This window comes from Tachyglossus aculeatus, unplaced genomic scaffold, assembly GCF_015852505.1.
Source record: "Tachyglossus aculeatus isolate mTacAcu1 unplaced genomic scaffold, mTacAcu1.pri SUPER_30, whole genome shotgun sequence".
In the NCBI taxonomy this organism is placed as follows: Eukaryota; Metazoa; Chordata; class Mammalia; order Monotremata; family Tachyglossidae; genus Tachyglossus; species Tachyglossus aculeatus.
The window spans coordinates 7,095,220-7,118,607 of record NW_024044837.1 but is presented as its reverse complement, the minus strand read 5'-3'; the positions used below and the strand labels follow the sequence as shown (position 1 = coordinate 7,118,607).

The 23,388-nt window shown below is 41.9% G+C and overlaps 2 pseudogenes; both read left to right on the top strand.

Moving 5' to 3' along the window:
- Positions 1–476: 476 nt before the first annotated feature.
- Positions 477–16,166, top strand: LOC119921838 (annotated as a pseudogene).
- A 174-nt stretch (positions 16,167–16,340) lies between these two features.
- Positions 16,341–17,267, top strand: LOC119921837 (annotated as a pseudogene).
- The last annotated feature ends 6,121 nt before the right edge of the window (positions 17,268–23,388 follow it).

Sequence of the window (23,388 nt, the reverse complement as noted above, 5' to 3'; positions counted from 1 at the left end):
TACAGCTGACAAGTGGTGGAGCAGGGATTAGAACCCACTACCTTGCTTCCCAAGTCCATGCTCTTTCCACTTAGCCATGCTGCTTCCCGCTGCTTCCTGCTTCATGCTGTAGGGTTGCAACTGATGAGTTCTGAGAAATTTGCACAGATAACCCACAAATGAATACTCTAAATTGACAAATGAGTTGAATCTACCTGATCTAAGTTGGGTTATAATCCTGCCTGTTTATCAAATTGAAATTAGAAACCATTATGACTGCTTCCTTTCTCAATGAGCTGCCCTAACACCTTCCCTCTAGAACTCTTCATGGTTTTTCCCTGTCACTTACTGAGTTGTTTTTCTCCTAGGTTTCTCCAGTGTGTGGATATACTGCCTCAATGCCTCACCCTTTATTCTCCTCTCTAAATGTTCCGTGGGGAATACAAAAAAACGTGCCCCACATGTACCGAGATGTGAACACCATAAGGAATAAACAAATGCCAGACCAACATCGCACAACCATGACTGAGTTCATCTTCCTGAGGACTGTGGACTCCAAGGAGTTCTAGCTCATTCTTTTCATCCTGTTTTTATCTGTCTATGTGGTCACCATGCTGGGGAACTTGGGGATGATGGTGCTGATCTGGGTGAATTCACGACTCCATACCCCCATGTATTTATTTTATCATCAGCTTGCCCTTTGCTGATGTTTGCTATTCATCTGCGATCACCTCCAAGATGCTGGTGAATTTATTATCTGAAAGGAAAACAATCTCTTTTGTGGTGTGCCTTCTGCAGAAGTGTGTTTTCATTGTCTTGGCCACAACTGAATGTATCCTTTTTGGGTTGATGGCCTGTGACTGTTACACTGAAATCTGCAACCCTCTGCTCTATGCAGTTATCAGAGAAGCAGCGTCGCTCAGTGGAAAGAGCACGGGCTTTGGAGTCAGAGGTCATGGGTTCAAATTCCAACTCCGCCAATTGTCAGCTGTGTGACTTTGGGCAAATCACTTAACTTCTCTGTGCCTCGGTTTCCTCATCTGTAAAATGGGGATTAAGACTTTGAGCTCCTCGTGGGACACCCTGATCACCTTGTAACCTCCCCAGTGCTTAAATCAGTGCTTTGCACATAGTAAGTGCTTAGTAAATGACACTGCCATCCTTCCTGTCTCACAAGCCCACAACCTTGGTGTCATCCTCGACTCTGCTCTCTAGTTCACCCCTCACATCCAATCCGTCACCAAAAACTGCCGGTCTCACCTCCACAACATAGCCAAGATCCGCCCTTTCCTCTCGATCCAAACTGCTACCCTGCTGGTTCAATCTCTCATCCTATCCCGTCTGGATTACTGCATCAGCCTCCTCTCTGATCTCCCATCCTCCTGTCTCCCCCCACTTCAATCTATACTTCACGCTGCTGCCCGGATCATCTTTGTTCAGAAACACTTGGGGCATGTTACCCCCCTCCTCAAAAATCGCCAGGGGCTACCAATCAACCTACGCATCAGGCAAAAACTCCTCACTCTCGGCTTCAAGGCTCACCTCGCCCCCTCCTACCGCACCTCCTTTCTCTCCTTCTACAGCCCAGCCCGCATCCTCCGCTCCTCTGCCGCTAACCTCCTCACTCTGCCTCGTTCTCGCCTGTTCCGCCATCGACCCCAGGCCCACGTCCTCCCCATGGCCTGGAATGTCCTCCCTTCGCACATCCGCCAAGCTAGCTATCTTCCTCCTTTCAAAGCCCTACTGAGAGCTCACCTTCTCCAGGAGGCCTTCCCAGACAGAGCCCCCTCCTTCCTCTCCCCCTCCCCATACCCCCGCCTTACCTCCTTCCCCTCACCACAGCACCTGTATATATGTTTGTACAGATTTATTACTCTATTTCACTTGTACATATTTGCTATTCTATTCATTTTATTTTGTTAGAATACTTTGTTTTGTTGTCTGTCTCCCCCTTCTAGACTGTGAGGCCGTTGTTGGGTCGGGACCGTCTCTATATTTTGCCAAATTGTACTTCCCAAGCAGTTAGTATGGTGCTTTGCACATAGTAAGCGCTTAATAAATACGATTGAATGAATAAATACGATTGAATGAATGAATACGATTGAATGAATGAATGAATGAATGAATGAATGTCATTATGATCATTATAATTATGTCCAGGGCAATCTGCCTTAAAATGATCACTGGGGCATATGTTGCAGGCTTCTTGAAGTCAGTGATTCATACAAGTTACATAAGAAGCCTGTCTTTCTGTGACTCTAATGTCATCCAACATTTTTTCTGCATTAGCCCTCCACTCCTCAAACTCTCCTGCTCAGACACCCATGTGGATGAAAGTATCATTTTTACATGTGCAGGATTAAATATGTTAGGCATGTTTTTCATAATTCTAACTTCTTATACATATGTCCTTTCCTCCGTCTTGCACACTGCTGAGGGCAGGTGCAAAGCCTTCTCTACCTGTGCTTCCCATCTGACAGCTGCATTATATTCTATGGGATGTTAATCTTTATGTATCTACAACCTAGTTCCAACTATTCACTAAATGAATATCGTGTGATGTTAGTCTTCTACCCGGTGGTGATCCCCATGTTAAACCCCCTGATCTACAGCTTGAGAAACAAGGAGGTGAAGGAAGCTCTAAAGAAACTGATTTTGAGAAACAGAATTCCTGTGATTATTTAGGCTGTTTGAGTAATTTAGCAAGGAATGATCGTGAGCTGAGTTTAGGATTCATTTACTCATTCAATCAATCGTATTTATTGAGTGCTTACTGTGTGCAGAGCACTGTACTAAGTGCTTGGGTAGTACAAGTTGGCAACATATAGAGCCAGTCCCTACCCAACAGTAGGCTCACAGTCTAGAAGGGGAGGACAGACAACAAAACATATTAACAAAATAAAATAAATAGAATAAATATGTACAAGTAAAATAAATAGAATAATAAATACGTACAAATATATATACATATATACAGGTGCTGTGGGGAGGGGAAGGAGGTAAGGTGGGGGGGATGGAGAGGGGGAGGAGGGGGAACATATAGAGCAGGTCCCTACCCAACAACGGGCTCACAGTCTGAAAGGGGGAGACAGACAACAAAACAAAGCATATTAACAAAATAAAATAAATAGAATAAATATGTACAAGTAAAATAAATAAATAGAGTGATAAATACGTACAAACATATATACATATATACAGGTGCTGTGGGGAGGGGAAGGTGGTAAGGCGGGGGGGATGGGGAGGAGGAGGAGGGGTGGAACATATTAATTCATTCAGTCGTATTTATTGAGCGGTTACTGTGTGCAGAGCACTGTATTAAGCGCTTGGGAAGGACATGTTGCCAACATATAGAGCCGGTCCCTACCCAACAGTAGGCTCACAGTCTAGAAGGGGAGGACAGACAACAAAACATATTAACAAAATAAAATAAATAGAATAAATACGTACAAGTAAAATAAATAGAGTAATAAATACGTACAGACATATATACATATATACAGGTGCTGTGGGGAGGGGAAGGAGGTAAGGCAGGGTGGATGGAGAGGAGGAAGAGAGGGAACATATATAGCCGGTCCCTACCCAACAGCGGGCTCACAGTCTGGAAGGAGGAGACAGACAACAAAACAAAACAGATTAACAAAATAAAATAAATAGAATAGTAAATATGTAATATACGATTGAATGAATGAGTGAATCCCGCATACGCTTGCCTTCAACCCTATGAAATAAATAACTTCTAACCCAGAAATTAGAAAGAACTGGCCTTAGGTGAGTGCTATTAGTGAATTACTATGGTCTTTGGAATTCTTTTTTATTGTTATTATTATCATTATTATAATGTCACAAATTTTCTGGGCCTCAGTTACCTCATCTGTAAAATGGGGAGTAAGACTATGATTTCCATGTGGGACAGGTACTGTGTCCAACCTGATTAGCTTGTATCTACTCTAGTGCTTAGTACAATGCTTGGCACATAGTAAGTGCTTAACAATTACTATTAAAAAGCAAACAAAAGAGAAAAACCAAACAAACAACATAAAGGGTGCCTAACCGTTTACCAGGGAGAGACAGAAAACAGCCAGAATCCTCCTAGATTGACTATTAAAGAATATAGTAAACGGTTTAGTTCCCAAATCACCATGTAGCTTCAGAATAAAATGTAGAAAAGCAGATGGCATGATCAGTTGAACAGATAACACTAGCGCACAAGCAACACAAGAACATCTTTGTTGTAGATATAAACTTTACAAAACTAGTTGATACCATCAGCACACTTGTGTCCTGACAATTATAGTACTAATTAAGTTAGATGGACAACAGAAGTACATCAAAATCCAAGCTCTCCTCCTCAGCAGTGTGATTAGTGGAGCAGGATTTCGAAGTACCCTTTAGAATCCTTTCCTAATCATCAGCGGGAGCAAAGCAATCTGTTTCATTCTGCTGGGCTTGAGGATTAAACAAGAACTGAAAGTTTTTCTGATAGTCTTCTGATACACTGGGAAACCTCCAACTCAGTAGACTTTAAACATGGTCAAAATTCATTTGAGGTAATCCTCAGGAACTTTTAAAACTTGAGGAAAGTCTGGCAGAAGACATGCAGGTGAATGTGAACTGCTTCACAGAGACAGCATGGAACTATGGACTGTCATTTAGTCTGAGGACCATGAAACGGTGCTAAAAGTCGCAAATGCCACCGCACTGCAGAAGACAATGTTGCATGTGCACAACGTGCAATGGACTATTTTTACTCACCTTTTTAACCCACTTCCATATATATGCTTGGATGGTTATATAAAGGTAATTCATATCCCTACATTCCATTAACATGGGATTATTTCCATACAATAATAATTTCATGAGGACCACATGAACTCATTCACTCCCACGGCTTCAACTATCATCTCTACGCTGATGACACCCAAATCTACATCTCTGTCCCTGCTCTCTCTCCCTCCCTTCAGGCTAGTGTCTCCTCTTGCCTTCAAGACATCTCCATCTGGATGTCTGCCCGCCATCTAAGACTCAGTATGTCCAAGACTGAACTCCTTATCTTCCCTCCCAAACCCTGCCCTCTCACCGACTTTCCCATCACTGTTGACGAAACTACCATCCTTCCTGTCTCACAAGCCTGCAACCTTGGTGTCATCCTCGACTCTGCTCTCTCGTTCACCCCTCACATCCAATCTGTCACCAAAAACTGCCAGTCTCACCTCCACAACATCGCCAAGATCCGCCCTTTCCCCTCCAGCCAAACTGCTACCCTGCTGGTTGAATTTCTTATCCTATCCCGACTGGAGTACTGCATCAGCCTCCTCTCTAATCTCCCATCCTCCTGTCTCTCCCCACTTCAATCTATACTTCACGCAGCTGCCCGGGTCATCTTTGTGCACAAATGTTCGGGGAATATTCTCCCTCCTCAAAAATCTCCAGGGGCTACCAATCAACCTACGCATCGGGCAAAAACAGCTTACTCTCTGCTTCAAGGCTCTTCATCGCCTCGCCTCCTCCTACCTCACCTCCTTTCTCTTCTTCTACAGCCCAGCCCGCACCCTCCACTCCTCTGCCGTTAACCTCCTCACTGTGCCTCGTTCTCGCCTGTCCCGCCGTCGACCCCCGGCCCACGTCGACCCCCGGCCCACGTCCTCCCCCTGGCCTGGAATGTGCTCCCTCCGCACATCCACCAAGCTAGCTCTCTTCCTCCCTTCAAAGAACTACTGAGAGCTCACCTCCTCCAAGAGGCCTTCCCAGACTGAGCCCCCTCCTTCCTCTTCCCCTCCCCATCCCCCCACCCTACCTCCTTCCCCTCACCACAGCACCTGCATATATGTTTGTACAGATTTATTACTCTATTTTACTTGTACATATTTACTATTCTATTTATTTTATTTTATTAATGTTTTGGTTTGTTGTCTGTCTCCCATTTCTAGACTGTGAGCCTGCTGTTGGGTAGGGACCCTCTCTATATGTTGCCAACCTGTACTTCCCAAGCGCTTCGAACAGTGTTCTGCACACAGTAAGCACTCAATAAATACAATTGAATGAATGAATGCAGCAAGGAGACAAGGAAAATTTTAACTATCCATGGTAAATTTCTTTTCTGTAAGGATTTTTAGTCATTGTATCATGAATAAACTACGATACTAAATATTGGAAATAGTATGGGTTAGAATGTCAAGAGACCTAGATCCTAGCCCCAATAATTCAACCGGTTACACTAATAATGATAGTGATAATAATGATAATAATAATAATTGTGTTCTTTGTTAAACACTCTGTGCCAAGCACTGTATTAAGCACTGAGGTAGATACAATATAATCAGGACGTACCTGGGGCTCACAGTCTGAGTGGGAGGGAGAGAAAGCATTGAATTCTCGTTTTGCAGATGAGGGAACGGAGATACAAAGAAGTGAAGTGACTTTCCCAAGATCACACAGCAGGTACATGGGATTAGAAATCAGATCCTCTGACTCTAGACTGTAAAACCATTGTGAACAGGGATTATCTCTCTTTATTGCTGAATTATGCGTTCCAAGTTCTTAGTACAGTGCACTGTACACAGTAAGTGCTCAATAAATACGACTGACTGAATGAATGAATGAAAAACATTTTCATTCTCTGGATGAGCGACATGACTCATTTGTGCTCAGTTTTGTGCCTGCAGAAGTCGTCCTGCTGGCCAAAATGGGGTTAGATTGCTCCCAGCCATCTTTAAACCCATGGCCTGCAACATAGTGATGTCCTTAGAGTTTCATTCAGTGCCTTTGCTGTGAGCATAGTGTGACCACCTTCCAAGTGAGAAGGCCATTCATTTTGCTGCTTTATTTGAGAAAAGCATGGTATAGTGGATAGAGCATTGGTCATGGAGTCAGAAGGTCATGGGTTCTAATCTTGGCTCTGCCACTTGTCTGCTATGTGACTTTGGGCAAGTCATTTTATTTCTTTGTGCCTCAGTGACCTCATCCATAAAATAAGGATTGAGATTGTGAGCCCCATGTGGGACAGGGACAATGTTCAACCTGATTTGCTTGTATCCCCCCCAGTGTTTAGTCCAGTGTCTGGCATACAGTAAGCACTTAACAAATACCACAATTATGATTTATTTCACGACCAGACTTAGGCCCAGAAGTCAACAGTTTTGAGATCTTTCTTTTAAGGAAGAAAGTTTCTCATCTATTGTTCCTGCTTTTCAGAGACACTACTTTCCCTCTTCATTCCTCCCCTTCCCCTAGTTAATCCCTTGTTCCTATTCTACCTTGTCTCTCATTTTGTTACGATTTTTATGGCTATTTTTTATACACTTATAATGTGCCAGACACTGTATTAAAGGCTGGTGTAGATACAACCTAATCAGGTTGGTCCCTGTCCCTGTCACACATAGGGCTTAATCTCCATTTTACAGATGAAGTAACTGAGGCCCAAAGTAATAATAATAATGATGGCATTTATTAAGCACTTACTATGTGCAAGGCACTGTTCTGAGCCCTGGGGAGGTTACAAGGTCATCAGGTTGTCTCATGGGGGGCCCACAGTCTTAATCCCCATTTTACAGATGAGGTAACTGAGTCACAGAGAAGTTAAGTGACTTGCCCAAAGTCATGCAGCTGACAATTGATGGAGCCGGGATTTGAACCCATGACCTCTGACTCCAAAGCCCGTGCTCTTGCCACTGAGCCACGCCACTTCTCTAGTAGTTAAAGTATTAAATGACTTGTCCAAGGTCACCCAGCAGACGTGTGACAGAGTCAGGATTAGAACCCAGGTCCTTCTGAGTCTCAGGCCTGTGCTGTGTCTAATATCATTTCTTACCCTGCCCCTTAAGCAATTGTCTTTGTCCTTTGTACTCTGCATATGTGGCTATGTCCTCAAAACTTGTCATTTAAAAAATATATTATTGCTGTTGTTGATGATGATGAATGCTTATATTCATCTGCCCACGCCTTTGCATCTACATTGTATTATTTTTGTTTTCTATGATAGACTATATGCTCTTGATAGGCAGGATTCACATTATTTTTGATTAAATTTTGTTTAACGCTTAGCTGAGATGTTCAGAAATGACAATTCTGAGACAGGTACAGTAATAAGTGAAGTAATTGAAGTAATTATCAATTAATCAATCAATCAATCGTATTTATTGAGCGCTTACTGTGTGCAGAACACTGTACTAAGCGCTTGGGAAGCACAAGTTGGCAACATACAGAGACGGTCCCTACCCAACAGTGGGCTCACAGTCTAGAAGGGGGAGACAGAGAACAAAACAAAACATATTAACAAAATAAAATAAATAGAATAGATATGTACAAGTAAAATAAATAGAGTAATAAATACGTACAAACATATATACATATAGGTGCTGTGGGGAAGGGAAGGAGGTAAGGCTGGGGGGATGGAGAGGGGAAGGAGGGGAAGAGGAAGGAAGGGGCTTAGTCTGGGAAGGCCTCCTGGAGGAGGTGAGCTCTCAGTAGGGCCTTGAAGGGAGGAAGAGAGCTAGCTTGGCGGTTGTGGGGAGGGAGGGCATTCCAGGCCAGGGGGATGACGTGGGCCAGGGGTCGACGGCGGGACAGGTGAGAACGAGGCAAGGTGAGCAGAGTAGTGGAGGGTGCGGGCTGGGCTGTAAAAGGAGAGAAGGGAGGTGAGGTAGGAGGGGGCGAGGTGATGGAAAGCCTTGAAGCCGAGGGTGAGGAGTTTCTGCCTGATGCATAGGTTGATTGGTAGCCACTGGAGATTTTTGAGGAGGGGAGTAACATGCCCAGAGCGTTTCTGGACAAAGACAATCCGGGCAGCGGTGTGAACTATGGATTGAAGTGGGGAGAGACAAGAGGATGGGAGATCGGAGAGGAGGCGGATACAGTAGTCCAGACAGGATAGGATGAAAGCTTGAACGAGCAGGGTAGCGGTTTGGATGGAGAGGAAAGGGCGGATCTTGACAATGAATTATCCAGCTATTTCAAGAAAGAAAATGCATTTACTTCAGTTGTTTGAGAATTTCTTGAGAAATAGTTTTTTGTTTTTCCTGAATTACCAGAATCATCACCTCCTGTCACAATTGAATTTATCTATTTACCTAGTATAGACTGGGAATTTGATTCAGATACTATGCTAGGTGTTTTCATTTAGACAGTGTTTACTTATTTTGTCACGTCAGTAAACTTCTTTAATGCTTTGAACATTCCCAAGTGATTTCCTTGGACCTCACCTAATAGTGTGAAGTAGATTGTGAAACAAAGTGGGGCCTTAATCCACCAACCCCACTTACAAAGACCAGTACCTTGTTTTCCTTCTTCCATCAGCCTCCAACTGACTTATGCTGCAGTGACCGGGCAACTGGAACAACAGTCCCACATGGCTTCTTTGCCTCGGCCTGACAAAGCTGAGTACTGGTCAGGCAGGCATGTCCTAGTGAGCAACAATAGTGCTCTCATCCACTTCTAAACAAGACTGTCCTTTTGAAGCCCACTGTGTAGATCAGACCTCATAGTCACGGAAACATTATTTTTTCCTTTTTACTTGCCCAAGTCCCCCTTTCCCCCCACCCATGTCAACTTGCCCCAGCCCCATTTCATCTCGATCCTGTCTCTTAAAATTGTTTTAGCCAAGTTTTACAAACCCAAAAAAGGGATGTTGATGAGACCATGGAACCCCCCAATCAAACTGTCCCTCAGTACAGAGCATCAGCTACACTGATTCCCCACCCTCCCCACTCTACCTAGACGGGAAATGGGGAGGGAAATTGGTAGGTACCAGAGCCTAACTCTGGTGGAGGGTGCCAATTGAAACTCAGAAAAAGAGCAGTGTGGCCTGGTGGCAAGAACATAGGCCTGGGGATCTGTGGACCTGGATTCCAATTCCAGCTCTGGCATTTGTCCACTGTGACTCTGGCAAGTCACTTCACTTCTCTGTGGCTCAGTTTCTTCAATGGTAAAATGGGGATTAAATCCTACCCCCTCCTATTTAGACTGTGAGATCTCTGTGAGACAGAGACTGTGTCCAACCTGATAAAACTTGAATCTACCCCAGCACTTAGAATATCCACTTCCAAGAACAGTGCTTGACACATAATAAGCACTAAAAAAATACCATAAAAAAGCAAAAAAACCCTGGATGAATTTTATGATGGTTGTGATGGGCATTTACTTGAGGGTCACAATAACTGGCTTCAAGGCTCTCCACCACATTACTTCACTTTATATGTTTGCTGTCTTCATTTGCTACTCCCCAGCCCTCACTCTTCTTTCCACCAATGCTAATCTTCTAACTGTACAATGCTTTCAATTCTCCCATCTCTCCCCTTTATGCTCACACCATTTTCCTGTCCTAGAATTTTTTATTTCCCCAAATCTGACAGACTAATAATTTCCTCCTATTCCTAACCTTCCTGAATGTTCCACCTCTTCCAACATACTTTCCCCAATTATTTCCCAGCATCCCAAGCCATGTAAACCTGCCAGCCATTTCTATCACTTCAGTACCTATTTATGTCATCCTCAGGACTTCTGTACATGCATTCATTCAATTATATATTCAATTGTTTATTTTGATCCGCTGTTTCTAAGTACTCTTATGTCAATCTACTGCCCAAAGTCACGCAGCTGACAAGTAGCGGATTTAGGATTAGAACCTGTGACCTCTGTTTCCTAACCCTGTGCTCTTTCCACTAAGTCATGCTGCTCCAACTATATAAATTTCATCACACAAATAAGAAATCAGCCATTATTCAGTAGGATTAATTACAACTCCTCTGCTCTCCTGAGGATAAAATGCTTCAGAGATCAGGTTCCATATGTCACCAAACAGAAGATAAAAACTTCCTCACCCTTCACAATAGCAGCTTCAGAAACTAAAGAAGAAATGCCCCCCTCCATCTGTATGTAAGTATTAGGATTCAAGTTGTCAAGAAGAGAAACATTGAGCACAGTCAAAATGCACTTGGTAAGAGTGTGGGGGGTAGTTTTGTTGGTTTTCTTCAATAACTTAGCAGACTCAAGAACTAATAACAAATATATTGAATCCCCAAAGCTATGACTAGGTACGGTATGCTTGTCTTCTGTTGTTTTTCATTGTATACATGATTGTAATTTTTATTATAATGCCTTCCTTGTTTAGAAATAACTGGTGATACTACACTGGAAAGCTGTCCCTGATATCAAACAGGTTTACAATGGCTGAAGAGCTGTTCTTACTGGGGGTCAAAAAACTTATTTGCAACCTCAAAGGACAAGAGAGCTTTTTCTATAAATTATCTCTCCTATACATAAATGTATTTAATGAAAAACAGACTTACCCTCTTAATATAAAGAAGAGGTGTCACAGACATTCTCTTCTGGCTCCAAATGCCACATGGAGCTTGGGACATTTTCTATTCCTTTGGAAACCTCCTTCCCTTCCCCACAGCACCTGTATATATGTATATATGTTTGTACGTATTTGTTACTCTATTTATTTACTTATTTATTCTACTCGTACATATCTATTCTATTTATTTTATTTTGCTAGTACGTTTGGTTTTGTTCTCTGTCTCCCCCTTTTAGACTGTGAGCCCACTGTTGGGTAGGGACTGTCTCTATATGTTGCCAACTTGTACTTCCCAAGCGCTTAGTACAGTGCTTTGCACACAGTAAGTGCTCAATAAATACGATTGATGATGATGATGATGATGATGAAGGTTATGCTGGAGAGGTTTAAGAAACGCCACTTAAAAACAATGTTCCATACATTTTAAGTTATCTGCACCGTTGTCTTTAACAGCAAGATGGCATCTATGATTGGGTGAAATAGTGAATAACATGCTCTTTGGTCATGAGCGGGAGTGATTTTTCTGTAAAAATGTAATTATATTTTTGTTTCATGGAAAGTAACCTCTATTTTAAATCATTTGGGACTGATCAACTTGGATCTACCCCAGCACTTAGAACATGCTTGACACTAAGTGCTGAGCAAATGTAATGATGATTGTAATAATATTTTAGACGAGTCCATGCAAACTGACATTGTTATATAATCCAAACCATCTATTAGCCCAATGTATTTTGCTTTCGTCTGTGTTGCTCTCAGGATCTATAAGCCAGTCACTCGTCTAACAACTGACTTCAGTCTTCACTACCTTGGCCATGCCTTGTAGCCACAGGGCAGGTTTGGCTTCTGAGTTAGAAGATGGTCAGATTTCCTGGGCTGATTTCATTGTTTATAAGACAATAACCAATGAATTGGCCAATAGATCAGTTAGAGTCCTCTCCCTTCAGTGAATCAATAAAATGCTTCCAAATTCTTTTCCCCTGAGATGTATTGAAATCTAGACTGTCTGCATCTAATTGCACTAGTTTGTTTTTCCGTAAGAATTGTGATACTCACCAAGACTGAGCTTTGATTGTGTTTGAATGGAAAAAAGGAAGTGGGAAGTTGAGGGAAATATTTTGATTACTTTGGGAAAACAAAGGTTTCCCTTAGAAATAGAGGTTCTGGGGCCCCAAATTTGCATTAGTAGCTGTAGTACAGGTCAAGGTTGAATTATAAGATTGGAATTATAAAATTAAAGCGTGCTTGAGAGGTCATACACTCTCCATTTCCCTTTCCAGCACTGTATAGTATGAGCTCTGCCTCTTGTATTTCACAAACAAACCCACGTGGGTAACTTCACTGTACAGACATGGAATGGGTGATCAACATCAATCAGGGATATTTACTGAGCACTTATTGTGTGCACAGAGCTATACTGAGCAGTTGAGAGAGTAGATTACCATCTCCTCAAAGCTTCAAAGCTCTCTATCACCTTGTCCCCTCCTACCTCACCTTCCTTCTCTCCTTCTACAGCCCAGCCTGCACACTCTCACCTGTTCCGCCGTTGACCCCAGGCCCATGTCCTACCTCTGGCCTGGAATGCCCTCCCTCCTCACATCCACCAAACAAGGACACTTCCTTCCTTCAAAGCCCTACTGAGAGCTCATCTCCAGGAGGCCTTCTCAGACTAAGCCCCCCGTTTCCTCTACTCCTCCTACCCTCCCCATCACCCCTACTCCTTCCCTCTGCTCTACCCCCTTCCCCGCTCCACAGCACTTGTGTATATTTCTTCTTCATTGTTATTCTATTCATTTTATTAATGAAGTGTAGATATCTATAATTCTCTTTATCTATTTTGATGCTATTGACACCTGTCTACCTGTTCTGTTTTGTTGTCTATCTCCCCACTTCTAGACTGTGAGCCCGTTGTTGGGTAGTGATTGTCTCTATCTGTTGCCGAATTGTACTTACCAAGTGTTTAGTACAGTGCTTTTCACACAGTAAGCACTCAATAAATATGATTGAATGAATGAATGAATTGCAATCAAATTGATAGATACAATCCCTGCCCACAGGAGTTTGCAATGTAGTGTAATGGTAAATTCTGAATGGTTCAAGATTCAATCAATTACTAAATAATAATAATAATAATAGCAATTTTGGTATTTGTTAAGTGCTTCCTATGTGCCAGGTATTGTACTAAGCACTGAGGTGGGTACAAGAAAACTGGCTTGGACACAGTCCCTATTCCATATTGGGCTCACAGTCTTAATCCCCATTTTACAGATGAGGTAACAGGCACAGAGAACTGAAGTGATTTGACCAAGGTCACACAGCAGGCAAGCAATGGAGCTGGGATTAGAACCCAAGTCTTTCTGACTCCCAGACCCATGCTCTGTCCTGTAGGCCACAAATATTTCAGTCAGAACTCACTCTTCTGATGGGAAATTTTTGTCCAGAGCAGTATTCATTTATTCATTCAACCCTATTTATTGAGCATTTACTGTGTGCCGAGCACTGTACTAAGCGTTTGGAAAGTAGAATTCAGCAAAAAATAAGAGACCCTCCCTACCCAACGACGGCTGTATCTCACTGAGTGTTTTCCAACGTAGAATTTATCCCCTTAAAATTTTGGAGTGTGGAGAGGGAAATTGGGGGAAGACAGTGGGGAAGAGTTTCTATACTCCCCAACTGAATTCTCTTCTAGAGAAAATGAGCACCTTTGTACCACTAGGTTCATGTGCTGGCTAAATCTATTTTGTTGCATTTAAAGGCCATTCCTGTGAACCACTGCATGATTTGCACATCAGTGAAATTTATTGAGCCCTTACCATATGCGGTATGCAGGGTACACAGTATTTAGCCCAAAAGATCTATCTACCCAATATATTTTGAGCTTTTCTGGTGGCTTTCAGGATCTACAAGTCAGTCACTCTGTAGTGACAAATGAAGTCAGTTGTTAGATGTGGCCATGCCTTTTAGCACTGTACTAAAGTGCTACGGACACAAAAGGACCTGGGTTCTAATTCTGGCTCCACCACATGTCTGCTGTGTGACTTTGGGAAACTCACTTAGCTTCTCTGTGCCTCAGTTCCCTCATCTGTAAAATGGGGAGTGATACTGTGAGCCCCATGTGGGACATGGATTATGTTCAACCTGCTTAGCTTGTAATAATAATAATAATGCTATTTGTTAAGCACTTACTATGTGCCAAATACTGTTTTAAGCACTGGGGTACATATATGGTAATCAGGTCTTCCCACGTGAGGCTCAAAATATTAATCCCCATTTAACAAATGAGGTACCTGAGGCACAGAGAAGTTAAGTGACTTGCCCAAAGTCACACAGCTGATAAGTGGCAGAACTGGGATTAGAACCCATAACCTCTGACTCCCAAGTCCATGATCCTGCCACTAAGCCATGCCACTTTTTGTATCTACCCCAGTGCTGAGTACAGTGCCTGGTACATGGTAAGTGCTTAACCAATAGCATAAAAAACTGCTTGGGAGGTACAAGAGAAATAAGAGTAAGCCCTGTCCTCAACAAGTTTACAATCTACTTACTGTGTGCAGAGCACTGTACTAAGCACTTGGGAGAGTACAATGCAATAGTTTTGGTAGACATGATTTCTGCCCTCAAGGATATTACAGTTTAGTCGGGGGGTGGGGGGAGGGGAGCGAAGAGGATGTCATGGGGGCCTAAATAGCTCAGTCCAGCCCTATGCCTCTAGGAGCTGCCCAGCCTCAAATAGGGATTATCTAACTGGAAGCTATCACAGCTAAGATCCTTTCACCTAGTCCATGAGCTTCTAAATGCCTCAGGAAAGAAGAAAATATATGCCTTAGTCGAGGTAATACACCCAGAGATGGGAATTCCCTAGTACCCCTTGTATAACTAGGAAGAAAAAAAGTGACCTCTAATAATAATAATAGTATTTTATTTAGTAGTAAAAGTTTTTGGTGCTTGCTACGTGCAAAGATGGTTACTCAGCACTGGGAAAGAAAAACATAGATGACTTTTAGACATGGTTCCTGATCCCCAGTGTGCTCACAATCTAAAAAGCATGGCATGGGGAGTCGGGGAGGGAGGGCGAGAACAGTATTGGCAACAGACATGAGCCCGTTATTGAGTAGGGACAGTCTCTATGTGTTGCCGACTTGTACTTCCCAAGCACTTAATACAGTGCTCTGCACACAGTAAGCACTCAATAAATCCGATTGAATGAATGATAGAAGAGCGATCAAAAATATAAAAGACCAATGACAGCAAACATACTTATTATGGGCAGGGAATGTGCCTGCTATTTCTGTTGTGTTTCATATTCCCAAGCACTTAGTACAATGCTCTGCACATAGTTAGTGCTCAATTAATACGGTTAATTGATGAAAGGAGCACCAGGATTTCAGACTCATCCACATAACATTCCCAAAAGTCACAGGTGCAGCCATGCTAGTGTTCTTCTCAAACTTCTAAAAGTCAAGAAGATCACATGCATGGTGGTCGAGTCCTTGCCTGCGCTGGAGTAGTCGACATCACAACAAATGATTCATTTAGGAAGGGTATAAACTGGTGCATATGGATGCAAGCTTTAGCTTCTTAATACATGGACCTGTTCTTCCTTGCATGATGCTGGCTTCAAACCATGCAGCTGTGGTGTTTCGAGAGGTTTCCAAACAAAAGGCTCTTGAGGTGACTAAGGTTGATCACAGTAGGTGAAATTTCCCTCCTCTACTCGATGTAGGTTAACAAACACAGTAACGTAGAGGAACACTTTCTACAGAAATAAACATGTGTGTGTGTGCTTATTTATCTGTGAATTATTTTTCCATATATCCTGTAGAATGGTGTTGCACTGCAAGAAATCCGGATTCTCCAACACCTGCTTTCACAGATCCTACAGGGCTCCTAGTTCCCCAACCTGGAATCTTCTAAAAACATCGTCCTTTAAAAAGAAATAATAATGGCAAATGACATTCAACGAAGTGTCAAGGATTTTGTAACACCACTCATTCCCATGAGGAAGGTAACTCCCACAATTCATCTACAGCTGGACCCTGGAATAAAGGACATCCAAATCAAGATAATGGCTGAGAGAAATTTTACCTTGCTGACTGAATTCATTTTTGTAGGATTCACAGATTATCGACCACTCAGAGTTAAACTTTATCTGGTGTTTCTTGGGGTTTACGTATTAACTTTGGCGGGGAATATTGGAATAATGGTTTTGGTCAACACCAATTCGAGTCTTCAAACCTCCATGTACTATTTTCTCAGTAATTTTCTTTCCTGGACATCAGTTATTCAACAGCCATTGCTCCCAAAATGCTAGTGAACCTTTTAGCATCCAAGTGAAGCATTTTTTTGTATGGTTGTGCACTACAGATGTATTTCTTCAGTTGCTTTGCAGTAACCAAATGCCTTATTCTGGTGGCAATGGTACACGATTGCTAAGTGGCTATCAGCAACACATTGCTTTACTCGACACTCATGCCTCAGAGGGTCTGTGATTGTTTTATAGTTGGGGTGTATGCAGGCGGGAGCATCACCTCAATTGTGCATGTTTGCCTCACTTTCAGGTTGCCATTGTGTGGCTCCATCTGACAAATCATTTTTTGTGGTATTCCCCCATCGTTAGCAATGCCCTGTGCTGACACCCATTTAAATGAGCTCTAGCTTTTTCTTTTATGTGGCTTTATCCAAACAAGCACTTTTATGATCATCTTCACATATATCTATTCTTATCACTGTCTTGAATATCAATCTTCAGGAGCAAGAAGCAAAACCTCATCCCCCTGCTTCCCACCTAGTAGCTGTCACTTCATTCTATGGGACCCTTCTGTTCATGTAATTATGCCCTATTGCTATCTATTCCCTGGACACAGACAAATTTGTTGCTGGGTTTTATACCATAGTCTTTCCCATGTTTTACCCAATTATCTACAGCCTGAGGAATAAAGTTGCAAAAAATGCTGTCAAGAAACTGTTACGGAGAAAATGTTTTTCCAAATGAACATAGTTTTCTTCTTTTTCAAAAGCCTTTAGAAAGGGAGTTTCAAGAAAGCAAATCACAGTGTCATGTATTCTATTGTGGTGAGTGACTTGTGGTGAAGGATTTATTTAACAAGGTGAAATAAAAATTTGAGCAACAATCAAATTTGAACCAAGGTGATTCAAGGGTCCAGGTCATTTTTTTCTTCAAGAGTAGCTTTTTGGTCTTCATTACCTGGATAAGTGCCATAACACTTCCCTTCACTTGATTGAGGAACACACTGCCTGAGAGCAAGAATGTGTTCCTTAAAATGTATTGAATTTCACTGAAATGTTGATAGCACCCTGACTTAGTATTTGATGCTTCAGGATGGAACAAGTATTTCTTAGCCAAACATACCAACGAATTTCCAATCTTTTTACTATTGGTATTACTTTTTAAATAGTATTTATTAAGCACTTACTGTGGGCTAAGTATGGACTAAGTATTATGGGCTTAGTACTACTCTACTAAACACCGAGGTAGATACAATAATCAGGCTGGACACAGTCCCTGTTCCACATAGAACTCACAGTCTTCACCCCCATTTTACAGATGAGATAACTGAGGCACAGAAAAGTGAAATGACATCCCCAAGGTCACAGAGCAGACAAGAGGCGAGGCAGGGATTAGAATACGGATCCTTCTGACTCTCAGGCCTGGACTCTATACCAATAAAATATTCCATATTACAGTTTGTTTTTACCAGCAAATTAAGTAGCCTTATTTATCCCTACCACTTAAGGCTAATCTATACTGTTACTGCCACCTTCTCCATCAACGTCTTTCTCTTCTCTCCACTGTCACCCACCCACTCTTATACAGAGACCCATTCATAAATCTAGAGACCACTGACACCTCTGATCATACACATATACACAAATGTGAAGAAGTGTGGCTTAGTGGAAATAGCCCAGGCTTGGAAGTCAGAGGATGTGAGTTCTAATCCAGGCTTCACCACTTGTCTGCTGTTTGACCTTGGGCAAGTCAATTCACTTCTCTGGTCCTCAGTTACATCATCTGTAAAATGAGGATTAAGACTGTGAGCCCCATGGAGGACAACCCGATAACTTTGCAATAACCCAGTGCTTAGAACAGTGCTTGGCACATAGTAAGCACTTAACAAATACCATAATTTTTATTATTACAACACAAATACAACCATGCACACAGACAAAAACATTAAAATAAGTGAACTGACACTCAGCTACGAACTTAGAGACCAGCATACTCTAAATTACACACCTTGGGATGGGAACGTAGGGCCAAGTCTGTTTTCCAGTGTTGAATCCTGATTTATTCATGCACCGTCTATATTAGAGTGGATTTTATGATCTGCTAAACTGAATTCATTCTTCAGGAGATTCCAGTAGATGATATAATTCAATTTGACTACTGGGGAATCTGTGATGCTCTTTTCCTCCCAAGCTTTAAAAGAGATTTTTTTTAACTCCAAAAACAGAGTCTTAATAGTTCTGTGTTTTTTCAACAGTTTGCATGGCAGCATCATGCATTAGTGTTGATAACAGAGTTTACTGTAAATTGGTAACATTTATTTATATTAATGTCTCTCCTTCTACATTGTAAGCTCATTGTAGGCTAGGCACCTGTCTACCAACTCCTTTATACTGTACTCTCTCAAATGCATAGTACAGTGCTCTGCATATAGTAAGCACTCAATAAATTTCAATGATGATGATGATCAGTTGAACTACTTAATTTCACCCCCTCCATTCTGTATGTCATTCTGTTGCCCAAAAGAGAATTTTCAAAAATATCATTCTGCTTTTATCTCCACTGTTTAAACTCTAGTAGTTACTCACTCCTCTCTGCGGCACCCAGAGACTCCTAAATCATTGGTTTTAAGCCACTAAATTAATTCTGTTCTTCCTACTTATCCTCTCTTCTCCCACTACACCCCAGCTCACACTCTTCACTCCTCTCAAGCTAACCAACTCACATCCAGCCAAGCTGCCAGTATTCCATCGAGCAAGAGAAAGTACACACAGTGGCTTATATCCAATATAATATTTATATATTATAAATATATAAACAGGGTTGACCCTCCTGATTTGCAGCCTGAGGAGCAGGGATGGTCTTGTCTCTCATGCTGCCAACATTTTCCCCATGACATTCCCTCTGCCTGGAACTCCCTCCCACTTCAAATCAGAATGATCATCTTCCTCATTCTTCTCAGGTTCAAAACCCTCTTATATTCACATCTTCTCTAAAGAGACTTTCTCTGTTAATTGCTATTATCCTCAGGTTAAATCACTCCATCTGCTATCTCAACAGTTCTGCATTATCTGAGCACTTTTGAATTCACAATGTAAAAGAGCACTTATGTACAGATCTTCGAGTGCATCACTCTATTTCTTAAGCCCTAACTCATCTACAAATCCAACTGTTCACATTTTAAAAAGTATGACATTTGTTAAGTGCTTATTATGTGTCAAGTCCTGTATTAAGTCCTGGGGTTGAATCAAGATAATTGGGTTAGATACAATCCCTATCCCACGTAGTGCTCACAGTCTCAATCCCCATTTTACATATGAGGTAACTGAGGAACATGGAATTTAAGTGACTTGCCCAAGGCCACACAACAGATGAGTGGAAGAGCCAGGATTAGAATCCAGATCTTCCAACTCTTAGGTCTGTGCTCTACCAGATCATACTGCTTCTCTACAGGCCAAATTGCTTCTTTCCTCCTTTTCTGAAAAAAAGTTTTGGTCTTTATGCAGAGCACTGTCTCCTATCATATATTAGTGATTATACATTCACTTTAATGCAAACAAGGACATACAGACATTTAGCATTGCCATTGCTCTTCCCTAAAGGTTGGGGTTGGACAGTCCCAAAGTTAAAAAGAAGGGAAATCTACAGTATTACCATCAGAGAAGTCTGAGCCCAGGGGACCCAAAAGGCAAGTTAATGATCCAATCTGTGGGTCGCCTGAGTTTCAGGACTGTGTTATGAGCCAGGGAGTTTGTCCCCAAGTGATCCTCAATCCAATATAAAAACATCTTCATTACCCACAGAAACTGCTAAGGCTGAATCCTCCCAGCAACAGGCGTTTAATCATTCTGGACTTTGCATGATTAAAGACAGCGAGTATTTCTTTGCCATTCTAACACCCTCATCTGACATGGGAAGTCTATCAGCGTGAAAGATTTGAGGGAAGAATATTCGGCTCTCCATTTACTGGCTAGGTCTCTGCAGGCAAGTGAAGTGGAGAGTCGAACTAGATCTAGTGATTCTGATTAGAATTGATGGGAAAAATTCCTCTATTATGAAAGTAAGTGGCTATATTTATTTTTTTACTTGTAGAGTAGAATTGCAAGACAAAAATCAAAGCTACTAAACAGATGAGGACATTTTGAGTGATATTAGTATGTGGTTATATTAACATATATCTGGCTATTTGGACTTTCAAATGCAAGTTTACGCCACCTAAAAAGTTAGAGCAATGAATTCCATCAGGTGGTTTCTCAGTGAATAAGGGAGCGCTATGCCATAAACTTCCTAGCTTGGAGCACAGTGGAAAAGAGGCTTTTCTAAATTTTGTTCCTTTCCTTACAACCCATTCCTAGCTGAATCTCAGCAGTGGAAGCCCAGTGAGTGAGTGGCTGGTCCCAGAATGCAGTTCCCTACCTGGACTCTACAGCTCTTTGGAGCCATTCTGAACATCACCAGTTCCACAGTGCACAATGGAGAAGCATGGTCTAAGACATCTGATGGTTTTTAAATGGAGGAAGGTGGAAGAGTCTGATTTACAAGTAAAAATTGTTGAGATCACAGCCAATTTTTCAAGAATAAAGTTAGTCAATTTACCAGTCAGTTAACAGGACATATAATGATAACAGTGGTATTAGGAGCTTTCTATATACCAGACACTGTACTAAGAGCTGGGAAGTCTATCAGTCCCTGTCCCACATGGAGCTCACAGTTTTAATTCCCATTTTACAGATGAGGAAACTGAGGAGATGAAGTGACTTATCCAAGGTCACATAGCATACAAGTGACATAGCCGGGATTAGAAGCCAGATCCTTTTGACTCCCAGGCCCATGCTAAATCCACTAGGCCATGCTGCTTCCCTACATACTGAGCACTCCCTCAATGGAAAGTGCTGTGCTTTCTCTGCCCTCCCAGAGGAAGAACTGCAAATTCTTCAAATACGATTTATTCATTTTAGTCTACTCAAACTGCCAAATTTTCTCCTCGAGGCTTTATATTACAACTCAGCTTCTTGGGGGTCCCTTAAAACAAAGGTATTTTTAGGGTGGTAAAACTTTGGTTCTTTTTGCTTTCTGCCATCGATACACAGCAGAAAGCAAAATATATTAATGAGGCCAGAAGATGATTTAAATAATAATAATAAAAATGATAATAATGACGAAAGTAATAATTTCTGCCCTCTGTACTTGAGACAACTGGGCTGACTAATAGGGATGTCATAAGGACTTAGAGAAAGGAGAATTCATATCTGTCCCTCTTATGTTCAGCATAAGAAATCCAGGGGTGGGCCTGGGCGTCAGGCGACCTGGGTTCTAAACCTAGCTCTGCCCCTTACCTGCTGTGTGATCTTGGGAAAGTCACTTCTCTGTGACTTAGTTTCCTTATCTGTAAAAGTGGAGATTCAATATCTGTTCTCCCTCTTTGAGCCCTATGTGGGACCTGATTAACTTGCATCCACTGCAGTGCTTAGTACAGTGTTTGTCACATAGTAAGTGCTTAACAAATAGTATTATTATTATTGTGTGGACAGTCAAGGGGCACCATTTAACACCATGGCTGGCATGTGTTTGGAGCAGGGGGGGAAGACACACACTCCTGGAGTGTCTCCAGAATGCTGATTCCTATTGCTCTGTCCCCCAGTTGATCTTTCTTCTATGTATCGAGAGATCAACATTATCAAAGGTCAGAGTAGGCAGCAGGACATGTGGCTTCTGTCATTGGAATGGCCACCTCTTTATAATCGAGAATTAATTGGGAAGAGATTGGGCATAGGAGTGGTTGCTTTCTCCTCCATATTTCTGAAACTACTCCAAAATGGAGAGTAGGACTCATTATAGAAAAATAGGATTTGTTTTCATGGCCACAAAATAACTTTGTTTTCTGATTCAGGTTTCTTTCAAACTCCTCATCCTGAGGTTGGATAGCTGCATAGGATATGGTTATGAGTCGTCTCAATTGTTTTACCCTTTAGTTTCCGAACTAGGAAAGAGGTGTTTTGAGTAAGCCCACAGGCTATGGATCACAATCCATAGCAACAGTAGTAGCAGCTGGAAAACAAATCAAACAAAACCAAAAAAAAAAAAAAACAGGAAGGAATTTAGGTAAGTTCTCTGGGCTGACTGTATTAGCGGAGGCTAGGGGCTAAGCACTCTCTCAGTGAATATCTTCCTCTCTTTTACTGGGATGTAATTGAATAAAGTCATTGTCACAAAGAAGAAGATTGATATCTTTTATTAACCCAGCCTTTCAAATGACGAAGTAGGATTCACTTGGATAATGAAGTTAATGCACTTCTGTACCGTGCCATTTCCCTAATCCAAAATTTACTCTGTCTGTCTCCCCCTCCAGATTGTAAGTGCTTTGTGGGCATGAGTAATAATAATAATGATAATAATAATAATGGCATTTGTTAAGCACTTACTTTGTGCCAGGCACTGTACTAAGTGCTGGAGTGGATTTAAGCAAATTGGGTTGGACACAGTCCCTTTATGGGGTTCACAGTCTTCATCCCCATTTTACAGATGAGGTACCTGAGGCAGAGAGAAGTGAAGTTACTTACCCAAGGCCACATAGACAAGGAGTGGAGCCAGGATTAACACTTATAACCTTCAGACTCCCAGGCTCATTCTCTATCCACTACCCCATACTCTCCTCTATCATGTCTACCAACTATTCTACCAAATATTGTATTGTATTGCACTCTTCCAAGTACAACTTACCATTGATTGATTGATTCAATGATGGGCCAGGAAAGTGTCTTTTACTCCTATTGTACTCTCCAAAGTCCTTAGTTCAGTACATGGCAGTCAAGAGGCATTTAATAAATACCATTACTACTACAATCCCTGTAACTAGAGCACGGAAGGC